This window comes from Setaria viridis, chromosome 1, assembly GCF_005286985.2.
Source record: "Setaria viridis chromosome 1, Setaria_viridis_v4.0, whole genome shotgun sequence".
NCBI lineage: Eukaryota > Viridiplantae > Streptophyta > Magnoliopsida > Poales > Poaceae > Setaria > Setaria viridis.
This window is the reverse complement of record NC_048263.2, coordinates 34458229-34467521: the sequence shown is the minus strand read 5'-3', so window position 1 is coordinate 34467521 and position 9293 is coordinate 34458229.

Sequence of the window (9293 nt, the reverse complement as noted above, 5' to 3'; positions counted from 1 at the left end):
CCCACAACCTCAAGGGAGGTTCCCCCTTAGTTTATTAATACCATCTACCCATGCTATAATTGATTCACTTATTCAATTAGCTCGTGTTTGGTACGATCTGCGTTTCGACGACCACCACGCACATGACAGCCAGTAATAGCCAAGATTCGGCCAGCCTGCCTATCCTGCCATCCGTTGACCTTAATTCGGACCAGCTGCGCAGGCTAAGAATAGATGGATTTCTACAGCGAGTCAAAGATAAGATAACACGAGTTTCGCGGCCAATTAAACCCAATCCGCACATCCTTCCGCCGCTGACACGGAATCACGCTGCAGCAGCAGGCTTGATGGGTGGATCGGAGCATCCATCCCAGCAAGCGAGATCCGGATCCGATTGCTAAGAGCCTTATACTAGCAAAGAAAATATCCTATCTATCATCCGCAACGGGGCTTGCTCTCCGAACAACCCGTGAAAGGAAGCTAGAGATTCCTTACCGGCAAGCGAAGAAGTCAGGCTATGTCGCGGGCGGATCTCTGCTACGCGGCGGTCCCCTGGAGAAGAGGAGGACGAGGACGGCAAGGATGAGTGCTAGGGAAGACCCTTGGTGGCGGCCGGTGGCGTGCTTCGCTTCGGCGTGGGCTAGGAATGGAAGCGCGCGCGTGTTCCGTGGCAGGTCTAGGGAATGAAGGGGGGAGGCAACGGCGGAGGAGGAGGATTTGATCAGTTTGGAGTTTTTGCACTGGACGGCCGCGGGCGCAGGGTGAAGACTGAAGAGAGAGGGTGGACCGGGAGAGAAACGTGTCGTGACTCGTAACTTTTTCCACGGTTTTGACATCGCGGCGCGGATCTTCTGAGGCTGACTGGATCGGCGAAACTTCCCATTCGAAATGAGCCGCTAGGGGCAAGCAGGCCCTCCTACAGCTGTCAATTGAAAAATAATGGCTTGGGATTTTGCATAAAAGTCCATGGACCGAAGTTTACGCCGTTGATCCGTTCGCCGCCTCGGACAGGGATTGATGATGATTGCAACAGCATCCCTTGCATCCATGTCCACTGTTGATCGCACCGGCACCAACGAGGCAACCATAGGCAAGGTAGCTGCGTCAGTTGCGTTGGATGATGATGGGTTGCCGTGCACGCAAGCGCAAAGATTGGTCATCACATCATCACACGCGGCCCGTGTGTCCGTCTGCTACACGACCCTAGGTTCTGTTCCAAATTGGGCCTAAGTAGAATGGGCTGCTGGACCAGACTAATCTAACAGGCTATCGAGCGAGATGGAATTTTTTTTATTTTTTATATTTTTTATTTTAGTATTTTGCAAAAATATATATATCCTAAAAAATTACAAATCTATATCGTTTGAAACGGCTATAGCCAAATGAAACGGTGGAAGGTACATTGTTGCAAACTTACCGTCGGTTGAACCGGCGGTAAGTTCCCTCCTCTGGGCAGTATACTTTCAAAAAATTATAACTAATTCATATAAACTCGGATGGAGATAAATTTTATATGAAAATTGTAGATCTCAACGAAATCTACAACTTTGTACTTCAAACTTTTTTCATTTGATATCATCTTGGTGTTCAAATAACCGACACAAATTTCAAATTAAAAATCAAATTTTAGATCTGAAAGTGGGTAGTACACATTTAAAAAATCATAACTAATTCATATGAACTCAGATAGAGATAAGTTTCATATAAAAATTGTAGCTCTCAATGAGATTACAACTTTATAGTTCAAAATGTTTTCATTTGGTGCCATCTTTGTGCTCAAATAATCGATACAAGATGGATCCAAATGAAAAAAAGTTTAAACTACAAATTGTAAATATTTTAATATAAAATTTATTTTCATTCGAGTTCATATAAATTAGTTATGGTTTTTTGAAATTGTGCTGTCCAGGGAAGGTAAATTCTGCCGATTCAACTGGCGGTAAGTTGCTACAGTGCACCTTCCGCCATTTGAAACGGTGGTATATATGGTTTTGTAAATTTTTTTAACATAAATTTTGCAAAATACTAAAATAAAAAATAAAAAAATTCGCGAGATTGCTGTCATCCTTTTTGTTTGGCCCGCCCGACCCGATATCCTTATCAAGACTAGGTTTTGTCACAGTCAAGAGATGCTACTACTCTTAACCCAAAAAATAGTGTCAAAGTGGGGGATGGTTGCCAACTTAGGTATCTTTTTGTATTAGAATTTGTGGTTTTATCTCTTAGGAGAGCTTTCATGCTCAAAGTTCAAATGTGCTTTTAAGGAGAACCATCCAAACAACTCCTTTATGTTCCTAGAAATGAAACCATGCAAGCAAGTGGTGCGATTCAGGACACCACTCCGCAATAGGCACTTAGATTTCCCATATTAATACGCAGAACAAAATTTGCTACAACGTTCATGTCAATATACAGACAATTTGTGTCCGTGGCTAGGGTATGACGACGTGGATTATCCAGATAAAACTACAAAACAACATTAGAAAAGTATGCTCAGTACGTTGGTTTGATTTTCCGGTTCCATCGTTGCAAGCGTTCTTGGACATTGCCTATTCCAGTCTGTTTATTAAAGAGTACTGTTTGTGGCTGTATGGTACAGTAATGTCCAAACAGTGGTTGTGCTCAGCCGCATTGTATCAGGTCCAGAGAGTCTTATTCCTAAAACCGTTCTAGCTGATCCAAGGTGATGTGGAATGAAACGACGTCTCGGATATGGCCCCCAAACTGAATGGCCTTGAACTATTAACAATATTCTGTTTTTGGAGTACTTTGTTCTTGGAGTCGGAACTATTGACAACACCTGACACTGTAGAAGTATGCTGGTTCGGATCATGCTGACAGCTTGCTTCAGGGCACGTTTGTGCACGAGAAGAATGACTTTCAGGTCATATGTGGCTGTAGAAAAGGGTTTAGTCGTGGAGCTTATGCTCCCACAGGATACTGAAAGTCTCTGGATGTACTGTTTGTCCAGTCCCGCTCCCACAACACACAAATCTGAAAGCATCCTTTATGTTTGGCATGCTTTGTCAAAAGCAATCATGACATTTGGTCATGAACTGATTCGAAGTGACAGGTTATAACGTTCGTTTTTTTTTTGAATTTTACATGAAATTTGCGTATAGGTGCTTTCTGCCCTTTGTGTCATTTTTCCATAATAGAAAAAGGTTATCAGAAAGAAAAGCAGGGAGCAGACCTACCTTGTATTGGCTATTGCTGTCATATACCGGGTTTGTTTTCCATTGCAGATTTCAGACCAAAGAATTTGCTGCAAAAAGTCTACTTTTTTGACTTATCTTCGGCTAGTGTCGGGGATAGATCCTCAGTACTAGCAAGGAAGGAAGAAGATGGACTCCTATTAGAATTCTCCTGCACCTCCTCCTTGTAACCGACTAGTAATCCCGCCCCCTGGGAAGGAGGGCAGGGATTCCTAGATCGGTAGGTGAAGATCTCGTAAAACCACAACAGAGGACCAAATCATCAATACCAAACAACACCTAAGCGCAGGGCGCAATATACAACACTCCAAACAGGATGTAGAGTATTACGCTACTCCGGCGGCCCGAACCTGTATAAATCCGTGTCTTGTGTCCTCACTTTTACCTTCAAGTTCTAGGTCCGACGATCTCCCACCAACCAATCTACTACCTCAGGATACCTCTACAACAATAATTAGGTTCGCCTGTTTTTACAGGCTACAGTGAGCATGAAGAAAGTGGTGGGGAAAATTTGGTGCTATGATGCTAGTATGCTATACCCTGCACTTGGCTGGTACCTGCACAATGCATGGATAAATTATAACCGTCAGTGTTCTTCATATGATCAGCAACAGTATGACACTGACAACAACACAAGCCTGTCGTCTTCGGCGCGTAGGAGAAGCCATCAGCAATCAGAAGAAAACAAAAGGTAGCAAATATAGACCTAACCTACCCTATCACAGATACATGGATCGCTCACTTATCTGCGCTGCAGGAGGCTTTATCTCATCCTCCGAAACGCATGGCAGCCACTGAAAGCCCTCCGAGAATCAAGTGCTCGGTACTGCAGGGACGTGAGCGAGCGCGCGAGTTTTTAGTTGTCTGTATCCATCAGAAATGCAGGAGATGCACACGCCACTCCACCGGCAGGCACGACGATTTCCAACAAGCTACCAAACGGATCAACCACCACAGCCGCAGTGCCTGGAGCCACGCCTCGTCGACGTCCAAACTCCGGAACCCGCCCCTTCGTCAGCGCGGCAATGCGAGTGAGTGACAGCTCGACCTGTCATGGCGTTGCCATGGCTCAGCTTCCAGCGCTGCACCCGTCCACCTCGCCGTCCGTCCGCGCGAGCGAGAGCGAGGCAGCGAGCGGCGGACAAGGACCGGGGGTGGTAGTGGGGTGCCATCGGAGGGCGACGGCCGGGCTAAAGGAGGAGGCTCTAGCGGCGAAAACGCACTGATAGCAACGTCACGCGGTTGATTTCAGGCAGGTCGGTCCAGCATCGTATGCAGCGTGTTAACCACCTAAAGTGCCTGGGGGTAGAACGAGAATTAGGTATGTCACTCTAGCTAGTGTCATATCGCGGTTTACATCAAGAAACCGGTATGCCTAGCTACCAGCCTAGTGGCCGTAACAAATTAGGCCGGGCGTTCTTCGTGGCGAGCGGGGCTGCTGTGACGCGACAGATTGGTGAGGCGGCCCTGCAGGAAGATTTGCATGCGAAAGTGCTGTTGATCCATGACGACTGCGAGGATTAGGAATAAAGCGAAAGGTTAGGGATGGATGGAATGCATCAGCCAGATTAAATTGCTCTCCCGGATCATAAAGTGAGCTGCCAGCTGCTCCTTGGTGACCTGAAAACGCAGCTGCGTGTCATACATGTCTAGCTTTGTGCTAAAATAATAGCACTAGCTAGGTATGTATGGCATACGATTCTCGGAGAGGAGCTGGGAAAGCAATGATTGGAAGTCCTAAGTTAAATAGATTATTTGAAATCGCTGTCGAGTCAATTAAATTTACTCATCGCTCTTTACTCATATGAACGCACTAAAAACAGGCTAGATTTGTTTAACCTGAAGATTTGTTCCTGTAAAATGCAGGCATACGCCACAGATAGTAGACGGATGTCCTGTCCGGGGAAGTTTGCCAGACCAATAGCACTGCATTGTGCACGGGGAAAAAGGAAAAAAAGAAGACAGTAACGACACGGACTACCTAATTCAACCCCACTTTATCAAATTGGTCTTTACGCACTGGAAAAGCACAATGCAATAACTTACTCTATCAGATGTCGTATATTTTGTCTCGAGAACTTTACCTCATCAGATGTCTGAATAGTTTTTTTTACAAGAATATGGATCATTCATTTATATATGTATGTATATATATACACACACAATATCTTTTTATAGGGCATAATATAACAGTAGTTCATTTTAATCCGTGAGACATTGCACCTGGTCGTGTACAAGTATGTATATTCACGCATCACATGCAACACGCCTATCTATATGCCACAGTGCAGGTAAAGCGGTGCCGATGCACAGATACAGATCTGACAATGCTGTTATGTGGCCTATATTCATATATTCCCTGAATCCCTGTCATCATATCTGACTTGCCGACAGGAAGATTTGGGCGCATTCAACGGCACTCCCCCCACACGAAAGGGGCTAGCTCGTAGGAATGACAAGGAATAACACACTGTCACGCGCTAGCCCTGCCGCGGTAAAGGGACTTGTGCAGAGAGGAACGGTAGGTCAGGATCCCTTGAACTATGCGAATGTCTACCGGAGCAGGACCGCCAGCAATGCGAGAAGGAAAAAAGAAAGGCTCTTCAACGAAAGCTGCACATGTCGAATGAAAAGACGACGCCCGATCGATCGGCAGGCAAGTTGCTGGGCACGTAACTTCGCCGCCAGCCGCTCGCTCGTGCGCGCGCGCGCGCCCACTGTCGTGGATCGCTGCTGCTGCGTGTTCTTGTCTGTACGTCCGCCCACCATTCGATCGGTGATAAGACGACCGGAACCTGAAATAGTTCGCCCAACGTCTTCGTGTCGGGGCACCGCACAGGCAGCGCCCCGGCCAGTCGTCACAGTCCCGCGCACGGGTCGCCAGCTGCCCAGAGCGCGCTGGCTACACGGTAGCTGTAGCGCTGTACGTTTGCATGCATGGAGCGTGCAGTGCCCGGCCGCGTCTGCCAATCTCCGGCGGGGTGGTGGGGAAGGGCGGGAGGACGCATGACCGGTCGAGGCGTCGATCGGGTGGGTGGTCGACGCCGATGTCGTCGTCGGAACGGTCGCGATCGATGGGGCCGGCGGACACGCCCGCGCCCGGCCGCAGAGCCGCTGGCGGACGATCGAGCGAGCGGGCCGGGAAGTGGGGCGTGACGGGGCGGCGGGGCCGGAGCACGCGTGCGAGCGATAAGCCAACCACAGGGCGCGCGCGTACGCCCTGATACTCCCCTCCGCTTATACGCAGGGCTGCTGACGAAAAGAGGGGGCAAAACGGAGGACGCGGAGGCTCCCCGTCCCGGCAGGGAGATCGCGGGGGGCGATTCGGGGGTGTCGACGTGGGCCGCCGGCGTTCGCTCCCGTGCACGGCGCCTCGGCGTCCAAAGATGGAATGGAAAATGGACCAGACGAGACGACGACGGAGCTCGGGGGTGATCTGGTCGATCTGCTGCTTTTGGCCTAACAGGACATCGTTCGCGCGCGGGAAAAGGCGGGGATGTCTGCCTTAGTTGGTGTTTGATCATCGGCAATACTCCGGCGTGCATGCCTGTGAAGTCACAAGTCTACTTCGCACTGGATGATCTGCAGATTTGGTGCGCTAAAGGTGTCGTAAGGATTGGAGTGTCCTCTTTGGTAACCATTTGCTTGATGTACTATACCTTTCCTGAAAGGCTTTGATTGTATGCTTGATGATGGCCTTTAGGATTCCAAATGGTCGTCGGGCTTGTGAATCATTGCCAACGTGCCACAATCGTATGACCGGATGAGAAGTTCAGAACGTGCAATTCGTCAGAGGGCGCCCCGCAGAAAAGCAAGAGTGTCGTTTGACACCATTGGACCGTGGCAAAAGCGTGCTCCTCCTCGACCCTTTTCTGTTGCAGGTTCACTAGCCCTGCCTGCTCCCTAGTTACTTTTGAGAAAATCTACTTATTTGTAACTGTAAAGTAAAAGGTAGAATGGTAGAGAGAGAAGTTTTGTCAGATTATAATCACCTGAACTCCTGAAGCCAGTAGCAAGCTGCACTGACACGAAGATGGGCAGATGGCCTTGCGCCGGGCTGAGCGCAAGGAGCGTAGCAGAAAACCAACAAGCAGCCCCCGGACCTCGCAACCTGCTCTGCTCAAGGCTGAGGTAGCGCTGCGCTTGGCTACATCATAATAAGCCCTATTAATTACCTTAGGAGCCCTAGCCCAGCCCTAATCAACAGGCTACAAGTAGTTCACGCAGCTTACCTGCTACTGCTTCTACGTTGGCGCTCCAGGGGATAAAAGTTCGTTCACGACTCGCGACCCGTCCGGCCATGCCTTCCTGCAAACAGCTGACTTCCCTTAGCACTGCAAGCCTGCAACAGCAAGTGGACACCGCGAGAAGACAGGAGGGGGAGGATTTGACAGCGCGCGGCGACTAACGCTCAGAAGATCAGGCCAGGCGCCACATCGAAGCTGACGGACCCCCGCGGCCCCCGCGCGCGCGCGTGCGTGCGCCAACCGGATCACAGCCGCCAACAGTGCGCAACGGTGAGCTGTAAAACACGCGCGGGAGCTGTCAGCCACAGAGCCCCCGCGCGCGCAGGCATTGGCTGTTCACCGCACTGCTCGCGCTGCAGCGCCTGAGACGCCATCGGCGAGAGAGCTCGCTGCCGCCGCGCGCGCTAGGGCCGGCCGATCGAGAGCGACATGTGCACGGGCTCAGGAGCCAGCCAGTCGGCCAGGACTGGTGGTAAATAAACCGGTGGCGCGTCGGCAGCCACTGCCGGCGGTCCACCGGTGTCGACGCAACCTCCGACAGCGAGCGGCCGGCCGAGCAGCTCGCCCGCGCGACGCCCTCGTCCACAGAACTTCACTTGTGGACGGCGGTAAATGTGACGCTCCCTGTTGATCTACAGTCCCTGAATCGAATGCCTCGATTCCACGCGAGCGGTACTTAGCGTGCGCCTGTCACGCCACGTACTTGGATGATCTCGGGCTCTGACTGGTCATGCGCCACACCTGAACATGATCCTGGTACCTAATGCATGAGGCCACCACCACTCGCATATCAGTATCAGGGGCTTGAATGATTGCTATGTACTAGAGTACTTATCTGAAGGAAAAGCGCTTAAATAATTCAGGAACATTGGCCGTAGTTCACTGCTGCTGCCAATACATAATTGAGGGGGGCTTTGTTTCGGTACTCCGATGACCACGTAGGAGGTAGAAGGCCAAATAAATCCGAGTCCTTTAATTTAGGAGAGATCAAACAATTAATAATTAAATCTCAAAAGTAAATAATTGGGTATTTCGGTTACCACCGTCTACAAGAGGAACATGTACTGCATTAGTGTGTGGAGTACTGTGGCGGGCGTGGCGACGTCCCCGCGCGCGGTGTTTCTTCGAGGTGACGAGAGCGAGGCGGAGTCCAATGGTGGATGTGGCGAGGCCCCCGCGCGTGGTGGCAACTGCGAGGCAGTCTGCGAGAGGTTCGAATTTGATGGTATCACTCTGTTAGGTGGAGTGTGGTGTTGCAATGGGACTACAACAGAGGGTCCCGCATGGCGGTGGCCTTCTCGGTGCAGTGCAGTCTGTTATCGGGTTCCTGTCAACGCAGGATCACGCCTGGAGGTTTCAGCGACTGCATGAGCGTGAATGTTGGTGGGTGCCACGGAAAGGCTTCGGCTCTGCTGCTGTTGTCGGCGGAGTTAAATCCACTTGAGATGTGTTGAGTTCGGCGCGTGTTGATGTTCTAATTCAACCGGTTGATGTGTTGTTAAGTTGAGTTGAGTGCGATGGTGTGGTGCGGCATATGGGTGTTTGTGTTATTTTTTTCATTTGTTGTTTTCTCCCAGTTTAGACTTCATCTTCTTTTTAATATAAAATATAATCGGCAGCTCTTCTACCCGGTTCGTTTAAAAAAAATGTACTACCTTAACGTGTATACATGCAGTTTGATTACTTTTGGTTGCAACCAACAGCAAAGACATTTCTCGGACAGCAAGTAGCTAGGCGCGTGGTTTTTTTTAATATGTGTATGTATGATTCACAGTACACTATAATTATGGCTTGCCAAACCTTATTAGCTATACACTACATTTTTCGTAGTCATTTTCTTGCCAAACTTGGG